We start from the raw sequence: 14683 nt of genomic DNA, 5'->3' as shown, positions 1-14683 counted from the left end.
GTTCATTTCTTGGCTCTCTTGCTTCCAAAAGTTCTCTAGCAGTGGTTCTGTTGTTCTTCCAAAACTTCCAAAAGTTCTCTAGCAATGGTTCTGCTGTGAGTTCTGTAAGATCTATTAGAATGTCATTTACTTGGTCCTAAATACTTGACCACGTTTTTTGGATGTGCGAGTTTCAGTTGTCTCTTCAACAACATTCATCCTGTTGTCATCTATTGGGCACCATTAGGTATGGGGGGGGGCGGGGACAGACATGAAGAACATATTAACAGTTCTTGCCATTGAGGAGCTCTTAGTCTAGAGGAATAGAATGAAAAATAAGTCAGTAATTTCAACAGTGATAAGGGCTATGATATGGATAGGGGGCTACAGGTTTGGAGGGACACTTAAGTCATACTGGAGTAAGGAGGATAGGCTTCCTGGAAAGAGGCATCCTTTGAACATCTGAAGGACACAGGAGTGAACATGTTAAGGGAAAGGAAACGGCATTCTGGGTAGAAGAAAGAGCATAAAAAAGCTCAGAAGTGAAAGAGAACACAGAAGGGTCAGGGAATCGAAAGTCATTTGGGCATGGGGGGAATGACAGGAGATGGAGCGCACAGCCAGAGGGGAACAAGGGCCAGGTTCTGCTGGGCAGACACTGGAGGATTTTATTCAGAGGAGTGATATGATCAGATATGAGTTTCACATAGATCCCTCTGACCCAGGGAATTAAAGCGTGTGTGGTAGGGGAGGGAGGGTGAGATTGGAGAAAGAAGACTCTGACCCGACATGAGACCACTGAGGTAACGAGGGGAGAATCCCGAGTGTGGACTAAGACAATGGAAGTATAGATAAAAAAGGAGAGCAACTAAAATCTATTTGAGAGGTTAATTCAACAGGATTTAGGTATAAAGGATGAAGGAGGGGAAGCATCTCAGATGGCCCAAGTGTCTGCCTTGTGACTCGGTAGATGGTGGTAGCATTGGCTAGCAGGGTACTGTGTGGGAATAGGTTTGGGGGCAGATGAGTTCACTTTGGGTTGACTTTGAAATATCTGCCAGACACTTGTATAGAGACATCTACTCACGGGTAGACACATAGGTCTGCAATCTAGAGAAAGATCAGGGCAAGAGAGAAAACAATTGAATCATCTGCACACAAGCAGTGGTGGAAGCGCTTGGGGGTGAACAAGATCTTCCAGAAAAGATATGTAGCAAAGATGGGGATTAACATACACACACTACTATATATGAAATAGATAACCAACGAGGACCTACTGTATAACACAGAGAACTCTACTCAATATTCTGTAATAACCTATATAGAAAAGAATCTGAAAAAGAATGAATATACGTATAGGTATAACTGAATCACTATACTGTACACCTGAAACTAACACAACATTGTAAATCAACTATACTTCAATAAAAATTAAAAAAAAAAACATAAGGGGCAGGAGGTCAAATAAGGAGCCTCACAGCTTAATACTTGGCTCATTTGAACCAAAGTATTTATCTCCTCAAGGTTCCCACAGCACCTTGACCTAACATCCATCATTGTTATGACTATGTACTTTTTTCCCCTGTGCTAGACACAATCAGCTTGAAGGTAAGGACAAAATCTTATTTGACTTCATATCCCTAGGATTAAATACATACATAATTAAGAATATTCTGGGCTTCCCTGGTGGCACAGTGGTTGAGAGTCCGCCTGCTGATGCAGGGGACGCGGGTTCGTGCCCCGGTCCGGGAAGATCCCACATGCCGCAAAGCGGCTGGGCCCCTGAGCCATGGCCGCTGAGCCTGCGCGTCCGGAGCCTGTGCTCCGCAACGGGAGAGGCCACAACAGTGAGAGGCCCGTGTACCGCAAAATTAAAAAAAAAGAATATTCTACATGCTAAATAAGTGTTTATTAAACAATGATTGTATACTCATAGTTCATGGAAGAGGCAAAAAATAGCAAGTCTGATGTGCTTCAAATTCAGGAAAGCACCAGGCTTTAGCATGTCACTCAAGAAGAATTTTAATCTAAGAGCATACCTCTTCTCTCTGCCCCCTCATTCTCTTAACTCACGTAAGAGCAGAAATCTGGTTTTTAGATTCTACCACTTGCTTTTCTCCTATCGTCATGAAAACAGGAGTATTCTTTTTCTGAATTGCCTGGGCTCACTTTTAAAACTAAATTTAAATACCATAGAAATGGTCTTAATTGGTTTCTGCTCTTCAGTTAATCCTTCTCTAAGGCCCCTGGCAGGTACGGTGAGATCAGACTCCCTCCTGGGGCCAGCACCTGTGTGACAATTCCAGCGGCATGGTTATTATATGTGAGGCTTTTGTAATCAGAACCTCTCTCTGGGGACAGTTTACTGACATCAGAAGTTCGTCATGGTTACAAAGTACTTTGATTTCCAGAAATAAGAGGTCTCCTCTGCTGAGGTGGCAAGTGGTGTTTTGTTTCACACAGAGTAACTGGGGAAGAACCTCAAGTTCAGTGTCAGAGAGCCAAGATTTTTCTCCCTTCCCTGAGCCAGCTACCAGCCTACTCAGAAGACAGCGATCTGTGTTTATAGTCACTAAATTGAGTTTGAGAGAAAGTAAAGCTGGAAGGCATTTTGTCTTTGAAAAGAGGCCCCCAGAGGCAGGCTGCTGCTCCACGTGCCCACAGAAGCCCTCATGTTTAGAGTATGGATGCCAAGGCAGGAAAGTGGTGGGGGTGGTGGTGGCAGTGGTGGGATGCATTGGGAGATTGGGATTGACAATGTATACAGTAATATGTATAAAATGGATGACTAATAAGAACCTGCTGTATAAAAAAATAAATAAAATTCAAAAAATAAATAAAAATTTAAATATGAAAAAAAAAAAAAGGAAGTCCTCATGTTCTCCAGCCATGCGTCCTGGTTGGTAAGAAGAAAACGCAGTTAAGACTTTGTGCTTGGCATATTGTAAGAGCTCAATGAATGTTAACTAAAAAGCAAAACAAATAAAAACAAAAAGGTGACCAGGTCTGAATAATGGACCTTGGCTTCAGTCAGTACAATGCAGCGAAGAGCTGGGGTCCTGGTCTCAGACAAAGCTCATGACTAACTCTTATTACACCCAAAAAACAACAGCAACTAAATCAACCCTGGAATCTCAGTGGGAAGGTCAGCGTTTAATGGAAAGTACTCTCCTCATTCTCCTGCCCCTGAGACTGGAGATTAGATTTTTATGACGCTATTTCACACCTGACAACAGAAAAAGTATATATAAATAACATCCAAAGCTGACAAAAATGTTGTGCAAATAACACATCAAAATTCTGGAGACCTTGGAAATTTGTACAAAACTTTTGGAAAATAGTTTGCCCATAGGTCTTAAAAGTCATAGAAAGTTTTCTACCTTCTCATTCCTGGGAATTTATCCTAATGGGGAAAAAAATCTAAAATTAGAATACAACTTTGCAAAGTGCCTTTATTGCAGCATTATTTTACAAAAATAGCAACAGGAAATATCTTAATCATGCAAGGATAGGGAAGTGTTAAATTATGGTCCATCCACACAATGGAATAATATTTATCAATTAAAATTATTATAAAGACTGTAGCATGTGGAAAAGCATTTGAAACAAAGGGGAAAAAATCAGAATGCAAAATTGTACAAAATAAATATTAGTATATCTGTTTAACAATTATGCCAGCCTGTGGACAAAAACTGGAAAGCCATATTAAGAATAATTTTTAAGTTGAGTAGATTGTGTTCACCATAAAAGTCAAATTATTTCAAATCTTCAAGGAAAGAAAATTCTGAAACTATTTAAATAATCCCAGAGAGAGAAGAAAAACAAAGTGCCTTTACAAAGGCCCTAATACAAAAACCGGGATAAGAGAGCACCAGAAAAGAAAGCTATAATCTTATTTTTCTTATGAATACTGATATGAAAATGATAAATAAAATATCAGTAAATTGAATCCAGCAACATATTAAACAAATAATATACCATGGCCAAGTTGGGTCTATTCCAGAAATGCAAGGATGATCCCATAACAGGAAATCTGTTCATATAACTCTCCATATTAATAGATCAAAAGAGGAAAAACACATGATGTCATCTCAACAGAGGCTGCATGTAACAAAACAAATACAGCAGTTATTCCTAATTTAAACTAATATTTAAATTCTTAGTAAAATAGGAAAGATAGGTATTTTCTCAATGTCATCTGTATATCTACACATATGTGCATAGTTATATTGAACTTTGGTTATTAGACCTATAAGAATGCAACAACAGTTAGTTGATCTGATGACTTCCTTGAAGACTAAATGGGTGCAATGACTATTCAAAGGTTCAAAGGCAAATCCTGCTATCAGCGTGTCCTGATCTTTGCAGACTGTACATTCAGGTCCAAGTTACTTTACCTCTATACCCATTAGGCTGCTTTGAGCTGCAAATTACGCCCATTCTCAATATTTTCCAATAGCTTTGCTTCACATAAACAGGCAGTTCCAAGTCTATCAACCCACATGTTCTCACCACTGCCTCCTTCTTACCACCAATCTCCATCTCATTCAGCTGTACCAGTGCTTTAGGTTTTTCCTAAAACATACCAAGCACATTCCTGCCTTGGGACCTTTGAATTTACTGTTCCCCCTGCCTAGAAAGTTCTTTCCTCAAATGTTTTAATGGCTCACTCCCTCACTTTATTCACTTCCCTGACCATATAGCATACCTCTCAGATATATGACCCCCAATCAAAACTCCCTAACTCCTCACCCTGCTTGATTACCTGATATCATATTAAGTATAAATGTGTGTACTGTGTTTTCTGTTAACAGAAGGCATGTTTCATGAAGGTAGCCACTTTGACCATGCTTTTCACCAGCACCTGGGACAGCGCCTGGCTCGCAGTAGCTGCTAAGTAGGTAATATGCTAAATACATTGTTGAAAAAAATAGGAAAATCTGACTCACACAGATTTAAACAACTAAGGAATTTATTTTCTCACAAAGCTAAATCCCCAAGGTAGGACAAGCTCCAGGAAAAAGTAAGGCTTTTTTTCTCTTTCTCTGCAGTTCGCTATGGTCTTCCCTCTTTAGCAAGCCTGCTTTATCCTCAGAAGGAGTCTGCCCTCGTGGTCACAAGATGGCTGCAGCGGCACCTGGAGCAATGTGCTTTCTCTTTCATGTCCATTTGAGACAGACAGAGCTAATATGGAAAATATTAGCTTATTTTAAGTTAATATTTACTTAAACTTTATGTAAGTTTCTTCCAATTCTCCCCCTATACTAGTCAGAGTTCTCTCAAGTTGACACATAAAATTAACTATGATCCCTCCCCACCATCATGAAATAAAAGTCATTCCATTCACTCTGATTGAGCCCCCTTAGTTCACATGCCCACCCCTGAACCAATCACTGAAAAGGAGGATTGAATTCCAATTTTGGCTCACATGAATTAGGACCCACCCCTGGAGAAGGGCTAGAGTCAGCCTCCGCTGCCTCACATGAGTTGCAGGAGGAAGGAGTGGGTGGATCTTTGTTTTAGACAACCAGCCATGACCACTACAATCTCTGACTTCAGAGAACTCCTCAAGCCCAGGGAACCCTTTCTGATAGAGTAACTAGCCTCTTGGGGTCTTAAAACACAATCATTTGGGGGGGGTGCTATTTCTTGAGTAAAGTACCACTCTTAGACAGGGGAGCTGCCTCAAAAATCTTCCTCCTGGGAGAGACTGAGCACTGGGAGAAAGAGAGCTAAATACACCCCTTTCTTGGGAGGGAGAAGGAGATGGAAACTGCAGTGCAAAACACATCTCACCAGAGAGCATTTTTTGCAAATCAGTATCAAAACATGAAGCATCTACAAAATACAATATTCCTCCACAGAAATTAAAGGTCATTTAATTCATATTCAGGCAACGTGAAGAAAGGCAGTAGTTCAACACAGGAGAAAATACTTTGTCAGCAAAATGAGCCCGGCTGTAATTTACTGAGGACACATCACCAGCCAGATACCCTAAACTGGTAAACCAATAGTATGATTAAAAGTTGCTCCAGGCACAACTCTTGCATTAGGGTGATCTCCCAGGAAAGAGAGCCTCAAAGAGACATTGCAAACCATCTGAAGTATTGCCCACCGTTTGAACAGTGTCACAATATCCTATTTAACCTGGGGCAAAAGCACAACCCAACTTCTAATGTATCCTTCCTGAAAAATATTCGATCATTTTTTTACATTGTGACTCCTTCACTGAGATACTTTAAATCCCATATAATTATTTTCTTTTTAATAAGCTGAGTTGTCACTATCTATATTAAGACATTTTGGAGTGACTATTTCACATGTCTTGAAAATGCTGTTTTTCTCAACATCAGATCAGATATGTCCAAACTATTGTAAGTTGGCGTCCTTCTTGACCCCCAGTGCTGGAGGCTGCAAACAACCATAGCAAAGGCAACACAGAAAAGGTAAGACTTTGAGTAAAACTTTCTTGCTTCTTTCTAATTGTCTTGCAAGGGTGTCTTCTTCAAAAGGGCTACTGTTTACTCACATGACATGAGCCTGAACATTATCCAGCATTTATAAGCTCTTTCATGAAAAACAATCAAAACTGATTTTGTAATGAATGACAGGGAACAGTAGAAGATTTGAAGATGCACAATATTGCATTACTAGCCAGGAAATTTGATACGAGCTGCCCCAGAACACAACCATCAAGGGACAGAACTGGACCACCCTCTAGGGTGCCTACTCCCAGCTCCTTGCGCTATTATGTTCCTGCCATGGGAAGGTTCTCCCCTCAGCCAGGCAGCCAGAGGCCCTTCCCGGTGTGTCTCTCTGTACACACAGCGAGCTCCTGCTCGAGTGCTACAGTAAAGCACAAATTCAGCTCTGAGTTTTCTTTCATCCAAAGCAAAGGTGTAAGGAAGACTTAAACATCCATAAGGACATACTTGTATATATCCCTAAGGATCTATATAGATATATCCAAACTAAAGTTGCTCCAAAGAATCACAGCTATTCCTAGTTCAGATAGGACTGAAAATACACATTAGTAGAGACACTAATCCCTAGGTCTGCATGATTTTATTCAGCAGAAATCAGTGACCAAGGTCAGCCAAACTGCAGAAAGCAGAGAGTCAAATTGAGGCAAGATTGGGAGGTTTCCAGGACTGCTAAAAGGCAGGGGCTTGAGAGGTTGTCAACAAAGTGGATGAGGAAGTGAAGCAGGAGTCTGACCTGGGTGAGTGAGTAGGGACAAGGGAGAGCTGACAGGCCATGGAGTCCTTGCATCAAGGGCTGTTTCGCATTTGTCTCTGAATCCCAGCAAACAGCATAGTCAATGCTCAGTACATATTGAATTTATGTATGAATGAAAGAAATGGATGAATGAATTCATACACACCCATGAGTGTACACACAAACAGATGCACACAGAGAATGAGAAAGAGAGAGAGTCTTACACACTAGAAGACCAGGGTCATCATTAGACAAAATTCACCATTATTATTCATCCTTGTTAATTCTTGTTGCCTCAGATGGGTACTTCTTTGCTTCCCTTGCTCTATCCTTTAAGATGGAATACTTTGATGCTCAGACTCTGCATTCTGGGGAACACAAGCAAAGGCAGGTAAGTCTCCTGGGAGGCTTCTAGGGAAGAATTTCCCCTCTAATGAAAAGAGACCTATAAGGAGAAATTGTTCTTCCTTCTTCTGGATGCAGTAACATAAGGACACAATGCCTGGAGCTGAGGCAGCCCTCTAGTAAACAGGAGGAGACAAGCTTGTGAACAAAAGCCAGTGTGATGAGGACAGCAGTGTGATGATGGAAGTCCCTGCATCCCATTGTTCCACTAAAGTAACCAATCTTCAGACTTCTTATTATGTGAATTTATAAGTATTTTCATTATTTAAGCCACTGTTAATCCAATTTTCTGTTCTTTGCAGCCCCATCTCACCTGATACAATGAAACCAACAGAGTAGAATCACTCAACTGTAGGCTGTAACTCAGACGACACTGCTGTAACAAGGAGGTAGCATTGAATTCACTTAAACTGAAATATTCATGTATTTAAGTCAGAAAGTTCAGAAGCACAATAACTTAGGTGAGTTCAGAAGTATACTGTTGATAATATTTCTGACCAGCTAATTCAGGAGAAACTGATGGAAACATAGATAAAATCTAAGCCTCATTTCACTCAATAATTTGACCGCTTCTTCCCCTCAATCTATAAAATTAATTCACATAAAATGATTTGCAATTCATATATGTTGATCTTCCTTGTACCAGCTGCTATGTTAAGCACTCTACACATATTACCTCTTTAATCTTTAGAACAACACTATGAGGTAGGGAATATTATCATTCTCATTTTATAAATGAGGAAAGGCAAGCTGAAAAGTAACCATCAGACTTCCATCTTGCTGTAAATTTCTTCTCTGTTATAATCTCATCCTTTGGTGTAAATGTTTATGAGTAATGAAATATACAAATATCAGAAAGTAAGAGAAAGACAGAAAAGAGACTTCAATAATCCAATGTTAGAATAAATTAGTCAGTACTTAGGCAAAGTCAACGTATTCAGAACTTAGAATAAGCTAATATGGAAAATATTAGCTTATTTTAAGTTAATATTTACTTAAACTTTATGTAAGTTTCTTCCAATTCTGTTATCCAATTTCTCTCCAGCAGGCTCTGAGTGGGTTTCTATCTCACCTCTCCCATGACTAGATATTGAGAAGGTTTCCTTCAGAAAGGATACCTACCTGTTAACAAAATACTCTCAAGTCATTTCCAAAATTTCCCCTAGAGAATTAATCTTCTTCCAACTCATGTTCGTAAGCTGCCAATCAGATGTCATCAATGGTAATGAAATCCATACCATTAAAATACAAAACTTTTTAAAATCCATCTGTAAAGAGACAACAAAAGACACATTTGTTTACTTTAGAATAACATAGTAACTCTGTGCTATTTAGTCAACTTTCCAACTAAACCAGGATTTCTATTATTCATGACTATGACATTTGATCAAAGGAAAATACTAGAAGGACTACATGTGGCTTATTTCTCCATGCTTTTTCCCTGGTAGTTAAGCCAAACATAAATTTCATTATCTGGTTTCCAGCCACAATAATGAGCCAGACTGTTCTGAAATCTCAGACATCACAGCCAAGGATTTTTGAGAGGGGTTGTAGGTGAATCAGAAAATAGTAGTAATGGCAATGGTTTTTAGGAATAATTTGTCAAGTGGAAGGAAAAAGAAAAGGTCTTGAGTAGGGATTTTTCAATGCAATAATAGAATTGCATAATCTCTCCTCTTAAGAACTCGTCACTCAAATTCACTAAGGTTCCAAGATGGCTTTAGAATAAGGTGGTGTCTTAGCAGGTTTTCCAGCTCTCCATAAGGAATATTCTGTAGCAGGCTTCATCACTTTTTCTGTTTAGAAAAGCAACACTTGTTGCTCAGAGGTTACCACTTGGACTCATTTTCCCTATAGGGCATGAAGAAAAATATCTAGAATTTTCCTTATATGGAATTTTCATTTGATGATGAGGGGAGAGCTGCAGGACTACAGATACCACACAGGAATGTGCCAGTAAAGCCGTCAAAGAGGAATATAATTCCCAGATAAAGTCAACATACTTAAGCATATTTAGACATCTACTTGAAAACTGATAATCAAGAACACTGAGAGGCAGGGCTTCCCTGGTGGCGCAGTGGTTGAGAGTCCGCTTGCCGAAGCAGCGGACACGGGTTCGTGCCCTGGTCCAGGAGGATCCCACATGTCGCGGAGCGGCTGGGCCCGTGAGCCATGGCCGCTGAGCTTGCGCGTCCAGAGCCTGTGCTCCACAACGGGAGAGGCCACAGCAGTGAGAGGCCCGCGTACCGCAAAAAAAAAAAAAAAAAAAAAAAAAAAACCACTGAGAGGCAAGTTGAATCGTGCCATGCATTTTACATACAACAACCCCATAACATTGGTGATGTTAACCCTATTTTACAGGAAGAGAGAATAATAAACTACCAAGAGTGATATTTAAAATTTTAAATATCTCAACTATTGTCTATTCTATGTACATATTAGTTTGTGCTTCACTTCAACTGAGAATTTTGAAATTAAAGACTTTCTAACTTGAAATCATTGAGCACAAGAGTAATATTGGATATGCATATGAAGGAACACAGGCTTTTTCTAGACCACAAATTCTCAAACTCTTTGATCTCGGGATGCCTTTATTCTCTTAAAAATACTGAAGACTCCCAAGAGCTTTTGTTTATGTATGTTCTATCCATTAAATCCTTAGTTTCAGTTCTACCATGGTAAATATCCATAGATATTTTTAATATCTGGCCACTAATTTGTTTTAAAATAACAATAGTAAGCTCATTACAGGTTAACATAAATAACACATTTTGTGGAAAAAAAAATATTTTCCAAAAAAAAGTAGTAACAGAAACTGCTCTGTTTCACACATTTACAAATTGCTGTAATAGCTGGAATATAGAAACATCTGGATTCTCTTAAGTATTTTTACATTCAATCTGCTGTGATACATTGTTTCTGTTGATGTATATGAAGACAATCTAGCCTCACAATGACACATAGTTGGGAATGAGAGGAATATTTTATTACTCTTCTCAAATAATGTGTATTTTTTAAACTTTTTTATTGAAGTATAGTTAATTTACAATATTGTGTTAATTTCAGGTGTGCACCCAAATGATTCACTTATACATATGTGCATATAGCTGTCTTTTTTCAGATTCTTTTCCATTATGTTATTACAAGATATTGAATATAGTTCCCTGTGCTATACAGTAGGTCCTTGATTATTTCTTCCCTATATAGCAGTGTGTATATGTTAATCCCAAACTCCTAATTTATCCTTCCCCTCCCCCATGCCCCAGCCCTGCTATCCCTTTTGATAACTCTAAGTTTGTTTTCTATGTCTGTGAGTCTATTTCTGTTTTGTAAATAAGTTCATTTTGTATCGTTTTTTTAGATTCCACATATAAGTGATATCATATGATATTTGTCTTTCTCCGCCTGACTTACTTCACTTAATATGATAATCCCTAGGTCCATCCATGTTGTTGCAAATGGCATTATTTCATTCTTTTTTATGGCTGAGTAATATTCCATTTTGTGTGTGTGTGTGTGTGTGTGTGTGTGTGTGTGTGTGTGTGTGTGTTATCCATTCATCTGTCAATGGACATTTAGGTTGTTTCCATGTCTTGCCTATCTTGGCTATTATAAGTAGAACTGCTATGAACATTGGGGTGCACATATATTTTCAAGTTAGAGTTTTCTCCAGATATATGCTCAGGAGTGGGACTGCAGGATCATATGGTAGCTCTACCTTCAGTTTTTAAGAAACCTCCATACTGTTCTCCATAGTGGCTATACCAATTTACATTCCCACCAACAGTGTAGGAGGGTTCCTTTTTCTCCACACCCTGTTCAGCAGTTATTATTTGTAGACCTTTTAATGATGCCCATTCTGACTGGTGTGTGGTGATACCTCACTGTAGTTTTGATTTGCATTTCTCTAATAATTAGCAAAAGCTTTTACGTTTAATTAGGTCCCACTTGTTTATTTTTGTTTTTACTTCCATTACTCTAGAAGACGGATCCAAAAACATATTGCTGTGATGATAATGAGTATTCTCTGATACAAAACCAAAACTCAACAAGTGGTAGTTCCTTAAGGGCTGGTTATAATGTAGAATCTGAAACCACATCAATGAACTGTTCATAATGAGTTACATTAAAATCCATTTGTCTCTCTTGCACTTTAACTGGATCGTTTACCCAGGCATGATATTGTCACATACTGCACTGGTCATTTAGAAAACATTAGTTGACTAAATTGTGCAAATGTTTCAAGTGTTCATACAATATCATGTTCATCATACAATATCAAAAAATCACATTCATTAATTTCACCAGCACTCTCACCAGAAAAGTCTTTACATTTTTTTTGGAAACTGACAAGCTCACAGTGGTGGATACAAGTTTTTCAAAATTCTAATTTCCCCTTAAAATCTCAAATTACATTTTGCCAACAAATACTGTCAGTTATTTTCCTTGAAGTGACAGGTTCACTTGAAATTTCTGGCAGAAAATATCTGTCACATACCCAATTCTAAATAACCACAGACTGAAATGCTCCGGAGCCCGAAGGGAGAGCGGCCTCACTGAGGCTGCCGGCTCTGGAGGGGAATCACCAGCCGAAGCCACGACAGTCCCTGGGACCCCGGGCCAGAGTCTTACTAGAGAGGACCTTCAAGATGGCAGAAGAGGAAGACGCGGAGATCACCTTTCTTCCCACAAATACATCAGAAATACATCTACACGTGGAACAACTCCTACAGAACACCTACTGAATGCTGGCAGAAGACCTCAGACTTCCTAAAAGGCAAGAAACTCCCCACGTACGTGGGTAGGGCAAAAGAAAAAAGAAAACACAGAGACAAAAGAATAGGGACGGGACCTGCACCAGTGGGAGGGAGCTGTGAAGGAGGAAAGGTTTGCACACACTAGGAAGCCCCTTCGCTGGCGGAGCCTGCGGGTGGCGGAGGGGGGAAGATTCAGGGTCACGGGGGGAGAGCGCAGCAACGGGTGCGGAGGGCAAAGCGGAGAGATTCCCGCACAGAGGATCAGGGCCGACCAGCACTCACCAGGCCGAGAGGCTTGTCTGCTCACCCGCCGGGGCGGGCGGCTCGGGCTTCAGTCTGAGGAAGGGAGAGGACTGGGTTTGGCGGCGTGCACACAGCCTGCAGGGGGTTAGTGCGCCACAGCCAGCCGTGAGGGAGTCCGGGAAAAGTCTGGAGCTGCCGAAGAGGCAAGGGACTTTTTCTTGCCTCTTTGTTTCCTGGTGCGCGAGGAGAGAGGATTCAGAGCGCTGCTTAAAGGAGCTCCAGACACGGGCACGAGCCGCGGCTAAAAGCGCGGACGCCAGAGAAGGGCATGAGACGCTAAGGCTGCTGCTGCCGCCACCAAGAAGCCTGTGAGCGAACACAGGGCACTATCCACACCTCCCCTCCTGGGAGCCTGTGCAGCCCGCCACTGCCAGGGTCCCGGGATCCAGGGTCAACTCCTCCGGAAGAACGCACAGCACGCCTCAGGCTGGAGCAACGTCACGCCGGCCTCTGCCGTCGTAGGCCCGCCCCGCACTCCGTGCCCCTCCCTCCCCACCCCCCACCCCCGCCCCCGGCCTGAGTGAGCCAGAGCCCCCGAGTCAGCGGCTCCTTTAACCCCGTCCTGTCTGAACAAAGAACAGATGCCCTCCGGCGACCTACAAGCAGAGGCGGGGCCAAATCTAAAGCTGAACGGCGGGAGCTGTGAGAACAAAGAAGAGAAAGGGAAATCTCTCCCAGCAGCCTCAGAAGCAGCGGATTAAAGCTCCACAATCAACTTGATGTACCCTGCATCTGTGGAATACATGAATAGACAAGGAATCATCCCAAATTGAGGAGGTGGACTTTGGGAGCAAGGATATATTTTTTCCCCCTTTTTCTCTTTTTGTGAGTGTGTATGTGTATGCTTCTGTGTGTGATTTTGTCTGTATAGCTTTGCTTTTACCATTTGTCCTAGGGGTCTGTCTGTCCACTTTTTTTTTACTTAAAAATTTTTTTTCTCAATAATTATTTTTTATTTTAATAACTTTTTTTATTTTATTTTATCTTCTTCTTTCTTTCTTTCTTTTTCTCACTTTTATTCTGAGGCGTGTGGAGGACAGGCTCTTGGTACTCCAGCCGGGTGTCAGGGCTGTGCCACTGAGATGGGAGAGCCAAGTTCAGGACACTGGTCCACAAGAGACCTCTCAGCTCCACGTAATATCAAACGGCGAAAATCTCCAAGAGATCTCCACCTCAACACCAAGACCCAGCTTCACTCAACGACCAGCAAGCTACAGTGCAGGACACCCCATGCCAAACAACTAGCAAGACAGGAACATAACCCCATCCATTAGCAGAGAGGCTGCCTAAAATCATAATAAGGCCACAGACACCCCAAAACACACCACCAGACTTGGACCTGCCCACCAGAAAGACAAGATGCAGCCTCATCCACCAGAACACAGGCACTAGTCCCCTCCACCAGGAAGTCTACACACCCCACTGAACCAACCTTAGCCACTGCGGACAGACACCAAAAACAATGGAAACTACGAACCTGCAGCATGTGAAAACGAGACCACAAACACAGTAAGTTAAGCAAAATGAGAAGACTGAGAAACACACAGCAGCTGAATAGCAAGGCAAAAACCCACCACACCTAACAAATGAAGAGGAAATAGGCAGTCTACCTGAAAATAATTCAGAATAATGATAGTAAAGATGACACAAAATCTTGAAAATAGAATGGAGAAAATACAAGAAACTTTTAATAAGGACCTAGAAGAACTAAAGAGCAAACAAACAATGATGAACAACACAATAAATGAAATTAAAAATTCTCTAGAAGGGTTCAATAGCAGAATAACTGAGGCAGAAGAATAGATAAGTGACCTGGAAGATAAAATAGTGGAAATAACTACTGCAGAGCAGAATAAAGAAAAAAGAACAAAAAGAATTGAGGACAGTCTCAGAGACCTCTGGGACAACATTAAATGCACCAACATTCAAATTATAGGGGTCCCAGAAGAAGAAGAGAAAAAGAAAGGGACTGAGAAAATATTTGAAGAGATTATAGTGGAAAACTTCCCTAATATGGGAAA

The 14683-nt window shown here is 40.8% G+C and overlaps 1 protein-coding gene across 1 annotated transcript in view; it reads right to left on the bottom strand.

Moving 5' to 3' along the window:
• The window catches only part of GPHB5 (glycoprotein hormone subunit beta 5), a 35999-nt gene extending 22854 nt beyond the window's left edge, over positions 1-13145 (bottom strand). The window contains exons 1-2 of the mRNA XM_079912568.1: positions 12642-13145; positions 8725-8870 (exon numbers count right to left, since the gene is read on the bottom strand). The gene's annotated coding sequence lies outside the window, so the exon portion shown is untranslated. The remainder of the gene's footprint in view (positions 1-8724; positions 8871-12641) is intronic.
• Between the last annotated feature and the right edge of the window lie 1538 nt (positions 13146-14683).

The sequence above is a fragment of the Stenella coeruleoalba genome, assembly GCF_951394435.1.
Source record: "Stenella coeruleoalba genome assembly, chromosome: 2".
NCBI lineage: Eukaryota > Metazoa > Chordata > Mammalia > Artiodactyla > Delphinidae > Stenella > Stenella coeruleoalba.
The sequence above is the reverse complement of the archived record's forward strand: the minus strand, read 5'-3'. Positions and strand labels throughout refer to the sequence as shown.